This window comes from Ursus americanus, chromosome 4, assembly GCF_024610735.1.
Source record: "Ursus americanus isolate L20-20 chromosome 4, mUrsAme1.1.p, whole genome shotgun sequence".
Taxonomy (NCBI): domain Eukaryota; kingdom Metazoa; phylum Chordata; class Mammalia; order Carnivora; family Ursidae; genus Ursus; species Ursus americanus.
Window position 1 is genome coordinate 88,477,930 of NC_142130.1, and position 21,561 is coordinate 88,499,490.

General features: G+C 39.6%; 1 protein-coding gene across 5 annotated transcripts in view; it reads left to right on the forward strand.

Annotated features, from left to right (window-relative positions):
* ITSN1 (intersectin 1) overlaps window positions 1-21,561 on the forward strand; it is a 214,813-nt gene that overhangs the window by 19,101 nt on the left and 174,151 nt on the right. The window contains exon 1 of one of the 5 annotated variants that reach the window (XM_087861772.1): window positions 19,600-19,966. The exons of the other annotated variants lie outside the window; for them this stretch is intronic. The gene's annotated coding sequence lies outside the window, so the exon portion shown is untranslated. Of the gene's footprint in view, window positions 1-19,599; window positions 19,967-21,561 lie in introns of those variants that run through there. 5 annotated transcript variants of the gene reach the window in all.

Genomic DNA, 21,561 nt, shown 5'->3' on the forward strand with positions numbered 1-21,561 from the left:
GCATATATCAGGGCTTTTAGTCTGCCTTTTAATTCTAGAAGGAGCAGGAATTGTTTGTAAAGGATTGTTTAGATCGGGCCTAAAGTTCTTTCACATACTGAGGTCCCGTACCTCTAGACAGTTGTAGCAATGCTGGATTTATCAAGCAGTTATGCCTGTAATTGTGTTCATGTTGGTTTTGTTATGAAATACATTACCTTCTAGATTTCTTCTCAAGTTTGAGATGTAGTTTACAAAACCATTAACTGATATATAATTATATGGTAAGTTATGGTTTTGAATTAGATGGGCCTTTAATCCCTGCCTTTGCTGGTAACTGTAACCTCTTATAATTCCTATCAAAAGGCATTGCAGACACTCTTGGAAATAGACAACTGAGTCACAATATCGTGAGTAGTCTTTTGTCGGTTTCAGACATGTTAGAAAGGATCCCAGTTGGAGTGATAAGATGGCATTCACCCATCTGATTTGGGGTTTACTTCTTCGTGCCATTCCTAAACCTGATTAAGAGGCAAGTTCTAGAACCAAGAGTTACTTAAAAGATTTGTGCAGACGGTGGGGGTTGGAACTTGAAAGTGACATATCAAAATGTAGCTACTAGCATTTTTGTTTAGAGTCCTGAGTTAGGTCATTGAGCAAGATTTATTGGTATTTCATGATTGAGAGGCAGGATAGCAAACCGATTAAGAGCACAGATTCTGAAGCAAAACTGCTCAGCTGTTGACTGCATAACCACAAGGCAGCGATTTCACTTTTCTGCACCTCTGTTTCCTCATCTGTGAGATGGGGTGGATTATAGTTCTTGCCTTATTGGGTGGTTGGGAGGATGTGAAAATCTGGCACCGTGCCTTGCTAAATAGTAAGCGCTTTATAAGAAAGGACTATTACCATCATTATTTATTATTTTTCTAAGATTTTACTTATTCATTTGACAAAGAGAGAGACAGCTAGAAAGGGAACACAAGCAGGGGGAGTGGGAGAGGGAGAAGCAGACAGATGCGAGGCTGGATCCCAGGATTCTAGGATCATGACCTGAGCCGAAGGCAGACGCCTAACGACTGAGCCACCCAGGCGCCCCCATCATTTTTTTTTTTTAATTTCATTGATCTGACAGCACAAATGGGGAGTGGCAGGGAGAGGGAGAAGCAGGCTCCCCACTGAGCAGGAGCTATGTGGGACTTGATCCCAGGGCTCTGCGATCCCGACCTGAGCAGAAGGCAGACACTTATCCAACTGAGCCACCCAGGCGCCCCTACCGTCGTTATCATCATCTGTGATCCAGTCCTGGATTTATAATTTAAGACAAAAATGAAGGTGTTTTATAGCCTCGTTGCCAGTTGATTCTGTGACCTCTTTTAATTTCTTAGTCACTCTTTTTGTCATGTGGAAGGTTGGCATTTGTCTTAAAGCTTGGTAGAGAGAGGAGGACTGGATGCATGGTCGGTTTAAAGTGCTTTCATGCACTTACGAAATATAATTAGATGTAAGAACTCTTAAAATCCAACAACAAAAAGAAACAACCCAATTTTTAAAATGGGCAAAGGACATCAATAAGCATTTCTCCAAAGAAGACATACAAATGGCCAACAATGCATTTAGTCATTAGGGAAATAGAAATCAAAACTGAGATGCCACCTCACACACATTAGGATGGCTATCATAAAAAAAAAAAAAAAAGGAAAATGACAAGTGTTGGCAAGAAGATGGAGAAACTGGAAGCCTTATATGTGATTGGTGGGAATGTGAAATGGTGCTGTTGCAGTGGAAAACAGTTTTATAGTTCCTCAGTAAGCTAAATATAGAGTTATCATATGGCCTGGCAATTCCATTCTTAAGTATATACCCTGGAGAATTGAAAACAGCTGTCAAACAAGAGCTTGTAGATGAATGTTCATCATCACTCACAAGAGCCAAAAGGTGGAAACCCTCCCAAATGTCAATCAGCTTTTGTTTCTCAGTGGACAAATTGTGGTATATGCATACACCAGAATATTATTCGATCATAAAAAGGAATGAATGATACCTTCAATAAAATGGATGAACCTTGAAAACGTTATGGTAAGTGAAAGAAACTAGACACAAAAGACCATGTACTGTATGATTACGTTTAGATGAAATACTCATAATAAGCAAATCTGTAGGGACAAAGCAGATGTGTAGTTGCTGGGGGTAGAATATGTGGTTTTTCTTTTGGGATGATGGATACGTTCCAGTACTAGATGGTGATGGTATTAATGTATTAAATGGTGAATGTACTAAATGTCACTGAATTATACACTTCAAAGTGGTTAAAATGGTAATTTTGTTATATGTATTCACTATTTTAATTAATTAATTAATTATTTTTTAAAAGATTTTATTTATTTATTCAACAGAGATAGAGACAGCCAGTGAGAGAGGGAACACAGCAGGGGGAGTGGGAGAGGAAGAAGCAGGCTCATACCGGAGGAGCCTGATGCGGGGCTCGATCCCATAACGCCGGGATCACGCCCTGAGCCGAAGGCAGACGCTTAACCACTGTGCCACCCAGGCGCCCCTATTTTAATTTATTTTTAAGCAAGTTCTTATGTCCAACGTGGGGCTTGAACTCACAACCCTGAGATGAAGAAACTGCATGGCAGCCAGGCGTTCCTCTATTTATAATTTTAAAAATGGAAAGAAATTAGATGTAACATTTAGTTTACCTTAGTGGCAGTTTTGTCAGAATATTTTCTTAAACCATTTTTTCTGTAATTTTAGGATGGGATCATTTTCAGTTCATGTATAGTTCAGTGAAATGTATCATTATTTTTGTGTGGATCTAGAAGAGGTAGAAGACGAGAGCCGGGAGAATTTTGATATCCATTCTTTCCCTAGTGCAGACGTTCTCGGAGTGTAGTCTGGAGCGCCTGGCTCTCGTTGAGACACTTTTAAAGGGTCTGCAAGTTCAGGTTTTTTCATGGTGATAGGTAAGATGTTATTTCTCCTTTTTATTCTCCTCTCCTGTGAGTGTACAGTGTAGGTTTCCAATAGCTGTACGGTGTTTATGACATCGTCTCTTCAGTGGCTAATGGGTTATGTGCTTGTATGTGTCTGTTTCTTAAAAGATTCTAAGGTAAACTCTTTGGGATCCTCAAGTTTTAAAGGATATAAAAGAGTCCTGAGGTCAGAAATTTAGAGAACCAGTGTCTTAGTGAAAATGTTATGTGCTGATAACAAAAAATTATGTGTGAAGTGCCTGTGTTATGCATTTTTGAAAATGGAGAGAAGATAGCCAAGTGACTTTTTTTTTTTTTTTTTTTTTTTTAGCGTGTGGTGGTTTTATGTCTTTATTGCTCAAGAGATTATTAGGTCTGGAACGAGGGTATTCTTTTCGGGACACTGTAAGTGTCCAGTTTAGGAAAAGGATCTCAGTGACTGCTTTAGTTTATGGTTTTTTTATTTGAACACCTTTTACAATAGGAATGATATTCCATATGGTGATTAACTTTATCATATTTGGTTCCCTCAAACTTTTATTTTTTTATTTTTTAAAAGATTTTGTTTATTTATTTGAGAGAGGGAGAGAGCGCAAGCAGGGGGAGGGTCTGAGGGAGAAGCTGACTCCCCGCTGAGCAGGGAGCCTGAGGCAGGGCTTGCTCCCAAGACCCCGGGATTATGACCTGAGTCGAAGGCAGCCGCCCAACCAACTGAGCCACCCAGGCGTCCCCTCCCCCAAACTTTTATAATCTGTGATACATTCGAAGAATGATAACAACCGATGTTTACTGAGTGCTTACTACGTGCAGTGTTCTAGGTGTTTTCCCATGTAATGACTCACTGAATCCTCCCAACAACCCTGCAGAATAGGTATTGTTAGAATGGTTAGTTAGCTTACCTATGATCCCACAACCTGAACGTGGCAGATCCGGTATTAGGACCCATGCAGTCTGGCTGGAGTCTGCACTGTTAATCATTATGCTGTATGCTCTCTCATCTCCGGGTGCTGTGTATAGTACTAGCTCTCTGGGAATGCACGTAGGAAGTTCCCACTTGGAGGGCTCACAGTTCTACCTCTTTGTAGTACAGTTGACCCAACATGAACAAAGAGGGGCTTAGGAGTGCCAATCCGTGCATAGTAGAAAATCCACGTATGATTTTTGACTCCCCGAAAAGTTAACTAGGAATAGCCTATTGTTGATTGGAAGTCTTACTGATAATATAAAGAGACTAGTAACACATATTTTGTATGTTATATATATATTATATACTGTATTCTTAAATCAGCTAGAGGAAACAAAATGTTACTGAGAAAATCATAGAGGAGAAAATAATTTATGGTATTGTACTGTATGGGAAAAAAATCCACATATAAGTGGACCCATGCAGTTCCAACCCTGTTGTTTTCTGGTCAGTTGTATTGCATGATAGTGTTGGTGGAATTGGGAGGGGTCCTGGGTTTGGTGCCTAAGGCAAGGGCTCCAGCAAAGATGTAGTTGGAGGAGAGCTGGGGAGCTGGGGGGGGGGGGAGGCAAATTCATGCCCAGAGTGCTTCTGGTCCAGTTTTGTAGTTGACATTTCTTTTCTTAGAGATTGGCTCAGCTTATGGCCTCTTAAGAGCGTCTCTTCCCTTTTCTGTAGCCCTTTGGAACAAAAGAGATTTTAACAGTTTTCTCCTAGTCTCTTGTTTTTGAGGTAAGCACTTACTCCATTGGAACTTCTCTGAGGGCTTTTACTACCAACTAGAAATGAGGAAAAAGTTGAAGTGAGGAGGATATTAAAAGATACCCTTTTAGAAAAGTAACTTGGGGCGCCTGGGTGGCTCAGTCGGTTAAGCGGCTGCCTTTGGCTCAGGTCCTGGGATTGAGCCCTAGGTTGGGCTCCCTGATCAGTGTGGAGTCTGCTTCTCCCTCTCCATCTGCCCCTTCCCTGCTCTCAGTGCCTCTCTCTCTCAAACCTTTTTTTTTTCTTTAAGGAACTTAGAACTAAATAGGAACAAATGTTGGCGCTGCTAGGGGCCTTTGGGATTCAAATAATCAAGGTACCTCTCTATGATGGTAACTTGGCCTTGGTGCGGGCCCCTTCAGGCTTGTCTTCTCTGGGGCTGGGTAGACGTTTTGCCAAGAGCAATAAGCCAGGCCTCTAGCCTAGCACCGGAAGGGGAGAATGTCTGTCGACAAGAATCTGCACTGGGAATAGAGGATGTGTCTGCCCTCCTACCTCTTTGGTCTTCACTTCCTATTATCAGTCTTAATACCACAGGGTCCCTTTCCAGCACCAAGAGCCATACTGGGATGGGGCCCGGGGGTGTTCCACACAGTTTGTGTGAAGGGGATGCTCTGTTAGTGTTAACGATTGGGCGTTACGGTACTTTTCCTTTCCAGTTGTACTTCCAGTAAAAGATTTTCTTCCCTGTGTAGCCATATCCGTTACTCTGTCCTGAACCCCTGGTGGGTGAAGCATAGCTCTGCGGGAGGCAGGCCTGGATCCTCCCAGTGGAGCCCAGAGAGCCAGGGCCTGCGCTGGAGTTCCAGCAGAAATGTGGGAGGGGGCCCTAGATGGTCCCTCCTTCCTGCTGCTTTAAACTTTAAAACTTTAAAAAAGTTTTTGGAGCTGAATCCTTAAAAATAATACTGCTTGGAATCCTGAAGATGCTGATTGGAGGGGGCCCGGCAATGGGAGGGAGGAGAGCCCACGTTCCCTCTCAAGGCTCCTTTTCCATCCTTGGTGGCCGGGGAGTGCAATACAGTTATAGGTTGTTTGTATAGATCAGAAGCAGGGAGAGAAGGAGATATTTTTTAACTATTATTATATCTGCCTGAAAAAGGTGGTTTGTTGGCAGTATTTTCATCTAAGCTTTCATGTTCGTGGATTTATTTTCTATCTTTTAATTTTTTTATTGCACAAGATAACATGTTTATGGTATTAAAATCCGAGTGGCTTCCTAGTTACTCAGCTGCCCGAGTCAAAAGCTTATCCCTCATCCTGAATTCCTTAAACCCCTTGTGATCACACACTACTGATCCGGCTTAGTACTTGCTTCCCCGATCCTGAGATCCTGCCCCAGCCTTTGCCGCCCCCCTTCCCACCTCTTTTTCCACTGGAGCAGTAGCTTTCAAGCTGTTTCCTCTTAGGACCCCTTCATACAACTGAAGACCCCCAAGGAGCTTTTGTTTACATAGCTTCTGTTTATTGAGATTTCCCACATTAAAATTAAACCTGAGAAACTACTCATTTTTAACCTTTTCATTCATGAATTCATTTAAAATGAATAAACTCATTACAAGTTAGCATACATTTTTAATGGCAGTAACTTTAATTTTCAAAGCAAAGACTCACCGTGAGAAAAGTGGAATTGTTTTGCAGTTTTGCAGATTTCTTTAATGCCTGGCATAAGAGAAGTCCCCCTGGATTCTCATTCACTGCGTACATTCCTGTGTTCATGGCAGCAAACTCTCAACCTTGTCAGACCCAGCACTCCCTTTTCCTGATGCCTCTGTTATTCTCATGAAATTGAATATACACAGTTTCAAAACCATTAGTGTAATGCCCTAACTACCTTTTTTAAAAAAGAGAGAGTGCATGAGCAGCAGGGAGGGGCAGAGGGAAAGGGAAAAAGAGAGTCTCAAGTCGACTCCCCGCTGAGTGCAGAGCCCTAGGCAAAGTTAGATCTCAGGACCTGAGGTTGTGACCCGAGCCAAAACCAAGTTTCCCACTTAATCAACTGAGCCACCCAGGCGTCCCCGCCCTAATTTTTTTATAAAGAGAAATCAAAGTAATTGATGCTGTTTGAGTGTGCCCTCGCTCAGGCCTGACTCCACCAGAAGACACAGAGGGTGGGATGCCTACTGCAGACGCACCTGCTGCAGATGCATGCTAGGGAGGTGATTTAGATGTGCAGAAAGGCATCACAGGTAATGACCCGACTTTGCTGGAATTGCCAATGTTTGGCAAAACTCAAAACGGTGTTCTCTTGAATTATACTCTTAGCAGATTGAATGTATGGTAAAACCTTGGACAAAGTCTTGTGTGTTTATATGTAAAATGGAATTTGGTTCTAGGATCAGATAATTATAAATGGATATACCCCCCTACAGGAATGTCTAGAGACATTAGTAAGTTACGTGGGATGATTCATTGCATGGGGACTGTTCTGAGCAGCCTATTCCTTTTTTTTTGTTTAAGAATTTATTTATTTATTTGAGAGTGCGAGCACGAGTGTGGCGGCAGAGGGAGAGAGGGAAGCAGACTCCCCGGGGGGAGTGGGGGGCTCTATCCTAGGACCCCAGGATGATGACTTGAGCTGAAGGCAGACTCTTAACTGATTGAGCCATCCAGGCGCCCCTGAGCAGCCCATTAAATTCCAGTGGCGTCTTCCAGTGAATGTGACAACCAAAAATACTACACATTTCCCAACCTCCACTGCAGAATGGTACACACCTATTGAGAACCACCAATTAATGGAATCTTGGCAGGGTTTAAAAAATTTTTTTTAAATGTTGGATCATCATTTTAAAAATAACTTACATTATAAAAGAATTTTAAAAAGAAAGAGTAAATGTCTGGAGTTTCACCACCCAATATAATCAGTATTAATATTTTGTTCCATTTTTGTCTTGCCTTTTCTGATGCTTCTATAGGTAATTTTTCCCATTCAAAAGCGGAATCATTTAGAAACTATTTTTTACTTGGCTGATGCTGCTTGATTTTACCTAATTCGTACTTCTCTTTTAAATTCATAACATCATGTTTATTCTTGATTGGATTGTAAAATTAGCATAATCACTTGTAAGGTGCAAACAGTGCATACTCTTGTCTCCTTTTGACATTGAAAGTGGTGCTAACCTTAGGACAAGGATGGAGGGGTCAGAACAGAGCCTGGATTTGTAGGGAGTTGGGTGGCCTTGAAAGGTGACTGACTTCTCAAACTCCCAGTTTCTTGTCTCTGACAGGAATTAGAGGTAATGTCCTTAAAGTTCCTGCCCCAGGGTAGAGGGAGATCCCTGTCTGGTATTTGGCCCCTGCTGATCCAAGTGGACTGCAGGCTTCTGGAGGGCAGGACGGGTATCCTACACACCCTTTTTTGTCTCAAGTTAGCTCAGGACTCTTAATCCATCGAACAAATGGATGTGGCAAAAATTTGTCACCCCATCTGACTGTGAATAAACTTTTTTTTCTGTCATGGTTATGCTTATACCTCCATCACAGGAGAATGACTGTATTAATTACCATCTCAAACCTCAGTAGATCTTACCTCAAATGGGGTCATTCATTAGTTCAGGATAAAGATGTTTCTGCAGTTCTGGGCACACCTGATTGTTGTATTTAGATATGGCTTGAATGTTGTTATTACTCAGTATTTTGGGTAATTGTCTGATTATGCAGCCCTGCCTTTGACACGTGTAATTAAATGAGTTTGCATGTAGAGTGTTCCTTAAGCCAGGTGTGTTTACCTCAGAGGCTGTTGAAGCCTTGAAGCCATGTCTTTAGGACTCGTTGGTACCTTTAAGACATCGTTACAGGTATGATTTTCTTCCATTGTGGATTTTTTTTTCTTTGAAAATTTTGTTTTTAGCCGTTAAGATATTAGATTTAACAGTTCAGTCCCCTTGAATGTTTTAATGTGTTACTATTGGAATTCTGAATAATTTAATTTGAAAAATGATTTGGACTGTTCTCTCTCTCTTTTTTTTTTAAGATTTTATTTATTTATTTGACAGAGATAGAGACAGCCAGCGAGAGAGGGAACACAAGCAGGGGGAGTGGGAGAGGAAGAAGCAGGCTCATAGCAGAAGAGCCTGATGTGGGGCTCGATCCCGTAACGCCTGGATCACGCCCTGAGCCGAAGGCAGACACTTAACCGCTGTGCCACCCAGGCGCGCCTGGACTGTTCTCTTAGGAGAGTTTCTGAATTCTGAAAGGCCCAAAGCGTAGAGGCAGAAACAGTAGTTCTCAGCCATTAGCGTACATCCGAATTACCTGGAGAACTATGGTAAAACAGGTTGCTGGTGCCCACCTGGTTTCTTAGTCACTAGGTCTGGGGTGGGGCCAAGATTTGCATGTCCAGCTAGCCTGCTGTGTATGCTGATGAGGAAGGTCAGGGACCAGACTTTGGGAACCACTGGGCTGAAGTGTTTTCGGTCAACTACAGGCGAGAATATGGAGGGAGATGATGGGGCCCAGCGTGTTTGTGTTCCCTGAAGATATTACAATAAGAAAGAAAAACTTACAATAGAAGAGAAGGAAAACATGGTCATAAATCCTTAAAAATACCCTGTGGTAGTTGTAATGGTTGTTAAAATTAAGTAGTGAAAGAGGATTGGGAATAATTTAGTTTTTAAAAGTTTGTTTTACCTTTTAAAAAATAAGTAAAAAATAAGAGTAATGTAATACATGTTCACAATGGAAAGTTGATAAATACAGAAAATTTTCTGTTCTCAAAGAGAAATTTCCTTAAATTATAATTTTATCATATGAAGATACTCTGTTAATTTTTTTGGTAATTTCCATTCAATATCTCTTTTATGCTTAGGACTTTTGATTTTGTTTTCCCTCAAAGTTTTGATTATCTAACAATATGTGCTCATTATAACAAAAGAAGAAGATCATAAAGAACCCTTAATCTTTCCAGACACAACCTCTGTTAGCATCCTGCAATTTTACTATTAGAGATCTCCTGATACAAAGATACTTTGATACATATTATCCTGACCATAGGGTTTTATTACCTAAGTTTTTTATGCAGTATCTTTTTGTGTCATCAGATGTAATTCTGAAGCAACTTTTTTTAGGTACAGAGAATCCTAATCCGATAAGCATAATTTATAACTAAATCTTTCAAATAGCCCCTGAATTCCTTGAAGTGGAATTGGTAGGTCAAAGAGTATGTAAAATGTAAGACTCCTGATACACTTTACCAAATTACCTTCAGAAAGGGCTTGGTAATTACTGCCCAGGCTCCACGTCTACGCTCATTGCCATTTTAATATTTGCCAGCTTGATAGGTGAAATACAGTATCTCCTCGTTTTAATTCCGTTCTTTTGACTATAAGAAGCTTAGCACTTTTTTTCCTATGTTAATTGCTCATTTATATTTCTTCTCTTTTGAATTTTTGCCCTTGTCCTTGCCATGCTTTCTTCTGGACTTAATCTTTTTTATTAATTTATGTGAGCTCCTTATACTTCGGGATTTTAATTCCCTATGTCAAATGCTTCAGATACTTTGACCAATTTCATTTTTGCTATTAAAATTTGTGGGATTGTTCTTTTATAGAAGTGTTTAAACCCCTCATCCATCATTATTTTCCATTTGTAAGGATTTCTTTCCCATGATGTTAAACAAGAAAATTCCACGATTTAAAAATGTTAACCCTGATTTTCTCCTAATACACTTTCATGGTTTCATTTTTTCACTGGAATCTTTAAACCATCTGTAATTCGTTTTGGTGTGAGCAAATGTGATTTACGTTTGTTTGTTTTTTTTCGTTTTTGCTGTTTTGTTAGGTAATACATTTTCTTAACATTTAATTATTCTGGTCACACTATGCAAACAGGCAAATTTAGGTAGCAAGTTGGAGATAAGCATTAAGTTTTCACACTGCTCTGAAGAGCACTGGGAATTCCAGGAAGGCTTTTAAAGGGTTTGCCATGGGAATATAGAAGTGGGAGAGTAGGGAAGAGCTGGGCAAGTATGTGGGCGTTTATAGCTCCAACTTCCCCCTATAACTACAGACTTAGATGGTCAGCCGGGCACCTGCTAGGCAGATCTCGAGTAGCTAATAATAGGCCATTCAAAATTAACATGGTCAAAACAGTTCTTTTTTTTTTTTTTTTTTTAAGATTTTATTTTTAGGTCATGTCCACACCCAAGGTGCAGCTCAGACCTACCATCCCAAGATCAGTAGTCGCATACTCCACTCACTGAGCTAGTCGGGTGCCCCAAAACAGAATTCTTAATACTGTCCCTACCCTAATCTGTATACCCCAGGCCTTTCTCATCTTACTAAGTGGTGCCATTAGCCATGCAGGTGTGTAGCACAGAAGTGTCACAGCTGTCCTTTATTCCTCTCTTCCACTCACTTTCTGTCTAACTCCATTGTTAGGTTCTGTAGGCTTTCTGGCTGAAATACATCCTGAATCTGACCCCTCCTCATCCCTTCCACAGTTAAAACATTAGTCCCGGCCACCACCACAGTCTCACATGAGTATCTGCCATGACCTCCTCGCTGGTTTTTTTGATTCCACTCCTGTTTACCTGCAGTCTGTTCCCCACAGTAACTTCACAGCATAAATCAGATCATGTTCTTCTGTCGCTTAAAACCTTTCAAAGACTTCCCACACTTAAAATCCAAACCTCACTTTAAGAGTTCCTTGCGGTCTGGCCTCTCTTGCCTCTCCAATTTCCTTTCTACACTGCCCTCATTTACTTTCTACCAGCTAACCTGGCCTCTTTCTATTCCTTGAACAGCTTCTTTTCTTTCTTTCTTTGGATCTTTGCATTGGCTGAACATTCTCTGGAGCCACCGAGAAAATACCCCAGTGTCTTCTTAGAGAGACTTTCCTTGACAACCCAGGCTCATGAAGAAACCCCAGATACCACCTCAGGTCATCACCTACCTCATTTTCTTTGGAGTGGGTCTGTGTATGTGAAATGATCATATTTATTTGTTTACTTATTTATTAGCTGTCTCCGCATCCTAGAATATAAGCTCCCTAAGAGCATGGACTCTGTTTTGTTCCCTTCTCAAATTCCCTACCCATAGCCCTGTGCCTGGCTCATGGTACTGGTCATTGGTACTGGGTAACCATTTGTGGAACTGCTGTCTTCCTGTGGCCCAACCTACACTTAGAGCAGCTTAGCTTTTATATCTTGAGCTCGTGTGAGGTTTTGTTTACAGAACATTTTCTAGGTTAACAAAAATTTGAAGATAATTTCCTTAGAAGATAGGAATTTAAGGATATAGGAAAAAGAAAAGATTTTATGGAATTTAAGAAACAAAACAGATGAACATAGGGGAAGGGAAGGAAAAATAAGACAAAAACAGAGGGCGACAAACCATAAGAGACTCTTTTAACTCTAGGAAACAAACTGAGGGTTGCTGGAGGGGAGGAGGGTGGGGAATGGGGTAACAGGGGGATGGGCATTAAGGAGGGCACGCCTTAGAATGAGCACAGGGCTTAGTGCAGCTGGTAAATCGCCAAATTCTACCTCTGAAATTAATAATGCACTATATGTTAATTAAATTGAATTTAAATTTTTTAAAAAAGGTTTTTAATTTGACGTTTGTCAGAGTATTCCATTTGTTTCTTAAATATGTTGGTGTATGATTCCTGAAGGGGTGAACATGAGAACAGCATATGATTTTAAACATTTCTTGCCCAAGAGTACTTTTTCTTTACCTACCAAATTGCATACCATAGATTATTTTTATCCTATAATTAGGAAGATTATGAGATTTTATCCTCTTATGTTTACTCTTTTTAGAGTGCTTCCTGAATCCCAAGCCAAAGCATTTATATAGCTTTATTGTGTAAATATTTGTGTTCCAGGTGTGTTATTCATATAAGTGTATGTTCCCCTTGATATATATGTAGATGCATAGTATTTTTGTGTTTTCTTTTTCCCCATTAAATTGTAAACACTCGAGTTTATGACTTAACTCTGCTTCCTTTTTAACTCCGCACTGCCCTGGAATTCTGGTGTGTACCAGGTTGCTGCTGCCTAAGCGAATAGGTTTTTGTGACACTTGTCCTATGGCAGTTCACGTGTAGTTTGGCTACTGTGTTAATTAGGAACTCCTCTTAGTTGTGTTTTAAGGTTTATTACTTTCTGCATTGTAACCAGTAAGTACAAGGAGGTTGCCTTTTGTTTTTGCTATATGTGTTTTCATGTTATAGTATGGGGAGTGTGAAGTTTTACAACTGTTGTTTTCATTGTGGATTATACATCTTATGAAAATAAATTTTTTTTATATCACATGTAGCTTTTTCCTTGAAATGGTGCTTTATTAATTTAGTGACTCTTCCTTTTTGTGTTTTATGGTGGATCTTTATTCATACTTGAATCTCTTTATTTTAGGCGCGTTCTAGTTAGCTTGGCCTGCTGTCCTCACAGCAGCCTGTTGTTTAATAGATATAATATTCTTTTGCATTTTGTTTCTAAAGCAGATAATCTTCTAATTTAAAAAATAACAGTTAATTTTTAAACAGTGAGATATAATTGACACATAATGTTATATCAGGTTCAGGTGTAGAACATAATGATTCTTAGAGTCCATTTATTTCAAAGGGAAGGGGTAGATTTCATTCCTCTGGACATTTCTTGCTAGCTTGTGTCCTGTGGAGTATTTTCATTGGCGCCATTTTTTGAGGGTTTTTTCAAGGAAGGGAATTTCATATGTCTAAGGGTTGAATGAGAGGTGGTCTCCACATACTTAAAGTGCAGCAGGTTGGCCTGCCCAGACTTTTGGGGAGAAAATGAAGCAAAACAAAATAAGCAGTGGGCAAGTGACTGCTCAGTGTAGGGGCCAAAGTGTTATCATTTGTCTCTTACAAGATTAAGTTATAAACTGCGGAGTGGGCACAGCTAGGGAGAAGGTTATTTTCTTCTACCTCCTGCCCATTGGGGTGTGGCTTTCTTCTGTGTGTCAGAAGTTTTGTCAGGGGCATATGAATTAGTCCTCTTTTGCTAAATTACTCTATGGTAACAATCCTGAATCTCCGTAAACTACAACAACAAAACTTTACGTAATTTCACGTTAATGCCCTTTGTGGGCTTCATTCCAGGACCCGGTATGAAGGAGTGAAAAGAGCCATGATAGAACCTCCCCAAGGTTCCCAACGCTTCCGCTCAAAAGTGGCATATGCCACTGCTACTCACACTTGATTGCCAGAGCAAGTCACTTGGTCAAGCATGGCCTCAGTGGACAAGAGGTGTACTCCCTTGGGGGGATGGGCAGGTAGGGAAGGATTTGTTAAGGGAAGAGCAACAAATATTTTGATAATAATATTGTCTGTTGGAGTATATTTTTGGATATAGTGACATTACAGAAAGGTTTCCTACTTTGAGGGGTGTTCAGAGTTGGAAGTGGGGCAGGAAGGTTTGCAGCCTGTGCTCTCAAGCCCCTTGAAATGAGAACTGACTAGTGAATGTCTTTATTACCATTTTTGGGACCTCAGCCGATAGTGGATCAAATACATGATAGCTTCTTAACAAACGTTTATTGAATTAGTGGGCAAAGACTTCTAACAATAATAAAGTAGTTCTTTTCATTGTAATGCCTTCTGTAGCTTCTCTTGAGACCATTTTATAGAGTAGTTCCTATAAATAGCACCTTGCTTATATTAAATGAAAAACTGCTTTTGGGTGATAATTTTTGCTGTAAAAAAATTTTTTTTAATGATCTTCCTAGAAAATTTGAAAAATGTGTATTAAATACAAGCAAGGCAGAGATCATCTTCTGTCTGGCTACTCAGGAACACTACTGATCATGTTTATTATATACCCTACTATAATTCCTTTTCCTTCTTTCTTTTCTCCATGTAGTTTTTGAACAGTGCCATGTTGATAGTTCTACTGCAATCACTTATTTTTCTCCTTTTCGCCGTTATCTCTTCCTTCACTTCCAGTGTTGTGAACCAACAATTCTATGGGGCGTAGGTGACACAGATAAGTAATAGAAGATGAATTGTAATTTTCCTTGTTCTCTTTCTCTTTTCTCCAGTCTGGACTCCTCCATATGAGCTGTTCACTCAGTCACAAACGTTACCCCCTCTTTCTGTCCCCTCTCTGACCACAGCAAGAACGGAAACAAGCAGAAGAGTGGTGAAAGGTGTAGGCCTGAAAACTAAGGGACGGACGTGATTCTCAGACTCCAGCTCCTGGAGAATGAAGCTCTTTTACTTTTTTTCCCCCCCTCCCTTTTTCCTTTTTTCGTTTTCTGTTGCTCAGAGATCACTTGTTCCTGTCTTGGAATTTGCACTGTCTTTTGAATGACCTGAAAGTCAAGAACTTGATAATAAATTGGTTTTAGTCCTATCATCTTTTTGTGACTGATACCCTGGAGAAGTTTAATGTGAGTCATTCAAGAACTTAGCCCCTGCCTGAACCTATGTCTCAAGTGCCTGCTTTATCTAAGGTTGAAGCATTTTTAGGCGGCAGCTGATCTTTTGTAGGCAAGCCACCGAACACATTCACCATTCCTTGTTCTTCTGAATCATTAATCATCTTCCCTCTGAGCTCAGGCAACGCGGCTGAATCTTGAGCTATTTGGCCCTTCCCAATGCAAGGGAAATCCTCCCTGCTGAGGTGAATGCATGAAATATTTGTTGTCTCAGTACAGATCGGAGAACTGGTTTGTCTCCTGTAATGCACAGATTGCATTCTTTCTATGTTACTAAAAGGTACTTTTTGTGTCTGTTTATAAAGAGCGCTGATTGGGGCTGTAAAAGTTACCGTGCAGATGACATGAATTAACCTATTAAACTCTTTGGAATTACTCCTGGTACTTAATGTAATTTCCAAATATTTTGAAATACTGAGTGTAGACTCAGCTCAGTGGCCAGTTTTTGAGTTTTGATGAATTTCTCTATTTAAGTTGTTCCGGTTGCTATCCACTTTAGAATCGTTCACTCTGCCAAAGAGGTTAGGAGTGTGTGCAGAGTGACAGCTTAAATAATGTGCGTGTTTGCTGTTGAAGCAGATGCCTCTAAGTAAGGCTGCCTGGATCAAAGAGAGAAAGAGTCCCCATGTAATAGCTGTTAGAGACTGATGAGAGCCCTTCGAGTTATTCTTTGTTTCCCATCGAGATTTTAATTTTCTCTGTTCTGATAAAGGATTTGGATTAGTTCTGTGTTAGTAGCACACTGATAACTTCCTAAAGAAATGTGACTCAGTAATAACTTTGAGTTTCCATGTGGCTACTTATCTAATCTGGCATGTATCTCCTTTAAGAAAAGTGTCCATTGTTAAGGTCAACTCACAGGTCAGACGTTAATCTTCACTGTCAAGTGTCTCCAGTCATTTATGGAGACTAAAGAGATCTTGATGGCTCTCATCTGAATTACCGAGTCTGCTGAATAAAAGGCAGTCAGGACTTTGGTCTCTTTTGTGTTGCAGTTCTTAGCAGGATCCAAAAGAATGAAGTTTTCCAAAGATGGAATAGCATGATTTATGAGAATATTTATTAAGATATAGGTAATATGTTAAAAAATGAGCTTTATTTAGTTTGGTCTAAGGTAAGCTCCTAGAAACGGATGAGAAGGATGGTTTAAAATTTGCTAAGCTTTATTTAAAGTCTGGATTTGTGGGTAGAAACAATTTCTGTAGGGTATCCCATCATTCCCTTTGATTAAATTTCAGAAAAAGTGTCTGTTAGGATGAAATAAAAAAATAACCGGTCATTCTCTTAAATCACACTTAATTGCAGTGACATAAACGGGAGAAAACTTACCAAGCTAGAGACAGGTGATTTCTTAAGTCCACTTTTTACTCTGGTGTGAACAGAAAACTACAGGGTTATTTCGATTGTTTTATAACTCTAAAGAATTTTTTACATGCTAGTTATATTCTTTCCTTTTGAATTCTCAGGTGAGTAACTCCTGAGCTGGTGGCTTACAAAAATCGGCTGGTTCAGAGACACTTTCTTAAAAAACCAGCTTTCTTCTCTTTCTCCGTTTAACCTTTCATTATGAAAAATTCCAACACCTACAAAAGTGGGGGGAGTTTAACCCCCATGAACCATATCCATTATCCAGCTGCAGTGGCTGTTAACTCTTGGCCCATTTTGTTCCATCTGTCCCTCCAGGCCCCACTCCAGATCCTTTTGAAGCAAATTCTAGACATCATATCATTTCATTAAAGTGAGTTGCTTTGGATAGCGACAGACGAAGCCATTTTCCCTCTTGGCGTTACCACAGACGCCAAGGGCTGAATAGAATTTATAAGACAGACTTAGCATTGAAGAGTTTACCTTTTAAGAAAGGAGCTCATACTTTCATTGGCTACTTTCTCCAAGTTTCTCTTGTCTTTCAAATAGGGGTGTATTTGCAAAGTTCTTAAGTTCTTATCTGTTTGGAAATTCCTGTAGCAAGTTCAGGTTTAGTCATCCTGTACTGTTTTGGCTGTTCCTTATCTAAATAGTATTGAAGGGAAGAAAGAATTATTTCACCAAGAGTTGGCTTCGAGAGGAGTTAGATATATTCAGTATATTAAGGAAGTGGCCTTAATGTTGTAATCATATACCGGCTTTTAAAGGTACCCCATAATAATGGCTCTTAAAAAGTATAAATAAAACACTTACAGGTGATCTTTTGTCCTTGCCAAATAGTGAGACAATTTAATTCCTTTTTTGAGGCAAAATAAAATTTTCTTTCAAGTACCTGAGATCTGCAAGTATTAGTTGACTCATCGTTTCCCAGGCCAGTGTGCTTTTCCTGTATGTTGACCTTGCACTTTATTTATTTATTTATTTATTTATTTATTTATTTATTTATTTATTTATTAAAAGATTTTATTTATTTATTTAACAGAGAGAGACAGCCAGCGAGAGAGGGAACACAGGCAGGGGGAGTGGGAGAGGAAGAAGCAGGCTCCCAGCGGAAGAGCCTGATGTGGGGCTCAATCCCAGGATCCTGGGATCCCGCCCTGAGTCCAAGGCAGACGCTTAATGACTGAGCCACCCAGACGCCCCTGACCTTGCACTTTAAACTAAATTCCTTTTGTCCTTTGAATGAGACATAAAGCTTCAGTTTATATTGGTTAGTGTGAAAGTAGAATTTTAACTTTTTCTGTGATTTCTGAAAAATGTCAAGTGGCTTTAATAATAATAATGATAGTTTCTCAATTTACTCCTAAAAAAAAATAGATTCAACAGATTAAATAAAATGTTTTCCTTCTAAAACTAAAGCCAGTTTTGCCCTGTTGATTCTTAGAGTTGAGTTCTTGAACACAGGTAACTGTGGGGTTCACTTTTATATTTTACATTGTTAGCATTATAGAGTGCTTTTGACTTGGGATGCTGGAAGTACTGGACTCAGCTCGATCAGGAATCTAATTTTCAGAGTGATTAAATATGCCTCTACTTTTCTTCAGTAGCTAAACAGAAGTATATTTACATTTTACCTATTTCACAGAGATGTTGTTAGAAGTACTATAATTAGATATTTTTTTAATTTGCAAAAATATTTGAGCTGCTTCACAGATAGGTGCTATATAAAAGCAAGGTGTTATTAACATCTCATTTTTCTTGGTTTGTGCTTTTGACACTAGAAACATACATTGCTTTTTCTCTTTTTGGGTTCAGGTTCTGATACATATTTTGAAATTTGTTCTCTTAATGTTCTTAGCAGCTGGTATGCTATAAAAGCATTCTTGGGTCCTAATTTTAGTACACAGTGATGAGTCTGGATAGATGGCTAAGTTAATGGCAAGGCAATTGAACTGTGCTAAGTGCTTGCCTGCCTATCTTTCTGGCCTCTCCACTTTCAGGGTAGAGTTACTGTTTACAGTGACACGTTTTGCTCTCTGGGACTGGGAAGTCTGAATCCATTTGCCTGTTGCCTGACTGCCTTGAACTCAAATTTTGTTTCATTTCCCTCTTTCTATTTTGTATCTTAAATTTCAGGATGGATGATCTGGTTGTTAACTACTACAGGGAAGATGAGTGCTGTCTAATAAAATCGGAATGAGATTATTCACATAGGGGGAATGAATTAGAGAGTCCTAGAACTAATAAGTGAGCAGATCTGACCCTAGAGCCAGCCACTAGACTCTCCAGTTTTCCTAGACTCTCATTGTGTGTTTATGGGTAAAGTTGTTCTCTTTAGCTCATTTGGGTTGTTTTGTCAGTGGCCAATATGGCTGATTTTTCAGCACCATTTGGACATGCTTCATGTATATTTTACAGAATACTCACTTTCTTTTAACAATAGCTGGTCAGTCTTATACTTAGTTAAGTTTAAAGACTTTTAACCTTAGTAATTAAACAATTTCTTTCCTTCGTTGGGATGCTTATAGGGACTGATTCCTTTTTAGTATGAGATAATCTGTGATATATTTAAGTTTTGATTTTTTTCTAATTTGTAGAACTTGGAGTAGGGCTGGTAGTTTTTCCGGGGAACAGGACTGATTTTTTCTCACAGGGTGGTCTCTTCTGTTACATTGTTATGTTTACCAACTCAAAGGGTTAGTATCAGTTCCAGCTGGAAACGAGTAACTTTTAAGAACAGATGAGATGACTTGCTCAGGACAGCATTCCAGATATGTAGATAGGGACAGTTGTCAGTGGATTATGAAATGTTATTCAGTAGCCCTCATTATATCATACAACTTGAATTGGCATGCTGTGACAACCGCCTTTATTTTAAAAGGTTCTTAAAAAACAGTGATAACCTACTTTGGTTCTGAGTAAATAAACAGGGAAGCCTCTGATGTTAAACTGAACTTGTTTGATTTTTAAGGCCAAAGAAATAAAGACTGTTTCTAAGAAAAATCTGTGCTGGGTGTAGATAAAGAACAACTCCTAAGCATTTTTATTGTTGCCCCCAAAATACCACATTTCTGGAATATGATTACCTAGTTTATCTAAAAAAAAAAAAAAAAAAAAAAAAAAAAGCCACCTTGTGTATGTTATTAAAGTAAAAAAAGTCATCAATGTTCTAATTCATAGACTTTTTTTACTCAAAAAGACATATGTTTAAGCATCTGCTTCATTAGTTGGACTATATTTTACATATTTCTGTCAGAACTCCAGATCGCTGACTAGAAAATTACATGACTAATATAATCCTGTGAAGTTTAGGAAAATAGTAGTTCACTTCTGTTGAATTCCTTGAAACATTATTTGGAGTCAGAGTCAGCTTTTAAAATTATCTCTCTTTTTGTTTTTGTTTGTTTTTTTCTTTGTGTGTGTTTTTTGAATTGAAATTGGTTCCTGAACATTTGCAGTACTACACTCTAGCAGGAAGCTCCCTGGGGAAAGACTCCTTGTTTAGTTCTCAATCTATGCAGGTAACCCGTGAAGATAGAAGGGTGATCACATGGAATTCTCAGTATTTACTTCATTCATTCTAAAACCCATTCATTCACTGGACATTGTATGCCTTTTATGTAAGCCAAACCATGTAACAGATGTAAGAAACAGATGGTAAACAAGCAATTAACATGAATCAGTCCTAAGCTAAGAGTGGGCAAAAGAAACGAGAGCAGAGATTCAGTTAAACCATTCTAGGGTTTAAACAAGACAGGGGGCCCAAGTTTAGAATGGCAAGAGTTATTAGCCAGGGCAAGGGAGGACAGAGAGGCAGCATGGGCAGAAATCTGCAGATGGTAGGTAAATTCAATTCTTTGGTAAGAATAGTTCACTAGTAAATAGTTACCAATCTGTAGTAGTTGTGCAATAAATAAAATACTCATGGTTGCCTAATGTTGACATTAATTTTGGATGTCTTTGCTTGATGTGTTTCTACAAACTGTTCAGGCTCAATTTTTTCCCTTTTCAGTTTTGTACTCCATGTGTACTGTCTACTTTTCTCCTGCCAGTTCTGTAATGTGCGCCTATTTGGGTTTCAGTTGGCCCCTCCCCAAATCCAGTAGCTTTGTTACCTGGTGGGGAGGGAGCAAAGTAAATTAGAAAAGGTAAATCTGGTCCTGACACATTCCTGTGAAATCTTTAAGTACCTGTCTTGTCCAGGTCTGTCAGTGGGACAGGGTCTAGTGCCAGCTCCACCCTTAACCCTTGTCCTTGGGATCGCTTCCTTCCCGAGTGTTCACTCTCAACCTAGGCAGTGATTCTGCAAACTTATCTCCATTCTCCAAAGCCTATCTGCTGGCTGCTGACCTTTCTACCATGCTCCGTTCATCATTTTCTCTTCTCTGCTGCCTTTGTACCCTGACCTGCTGTCCGTTGTTGTGTGAAGCACACGGTGCCAGAATTATTTGTTTGCTCTCTGTTCCTGCTTGAAATGTGAGCTCTTTGAGGCAGGACCTATATCTTTCTGTCTTTGGATTTTTATGTTTATCACATAACTGTCATGTAATAAATAGTCATTTTATTTAAGCAGAGCAGTGTAACATTAAAACAGGTAGTTATTGTGCTACGTTTACTGTCTGACAATTGTCACTGAACAAAAGTGCATAAAACATTGTTTTAAGCCTTTTACTTACATTAAAACTTACTGAATCCTCCTTATTTATTCTGACATTTACTAAAATTGTAAGGAAGACTTTATTCAAGACTATTGTAATAGAGGAGAGAGATTGGGTTCACCTCTGAACACAGGGACAAGTGGGGGTTTATAGCCAGGGAGCCGAGCGAAGAGGGTCAGTGGAGGGAAAATTACTAAGAGGAGAGAGACATCAAGGGGGGGATTCTGGCTACAGACAGGCCAAAAACTCACCCATCAAAGGTTGGGGATGAGGAAGTTGATCACATCCTGGGTGTGATCAAATATCGGGGGAGAGGGGTTCTCATGAAACTGACTTAGCAGGATTCTTGCTAAAATTGAGCTAGGCAGACTGAAGACAGGACGGGGCCAAAGCCAAGGCCTAGGCAAGAGAGGGCTTGGAGGAACCTCATTAAAATGTGGTAGGGAGAGTTTCTTCGT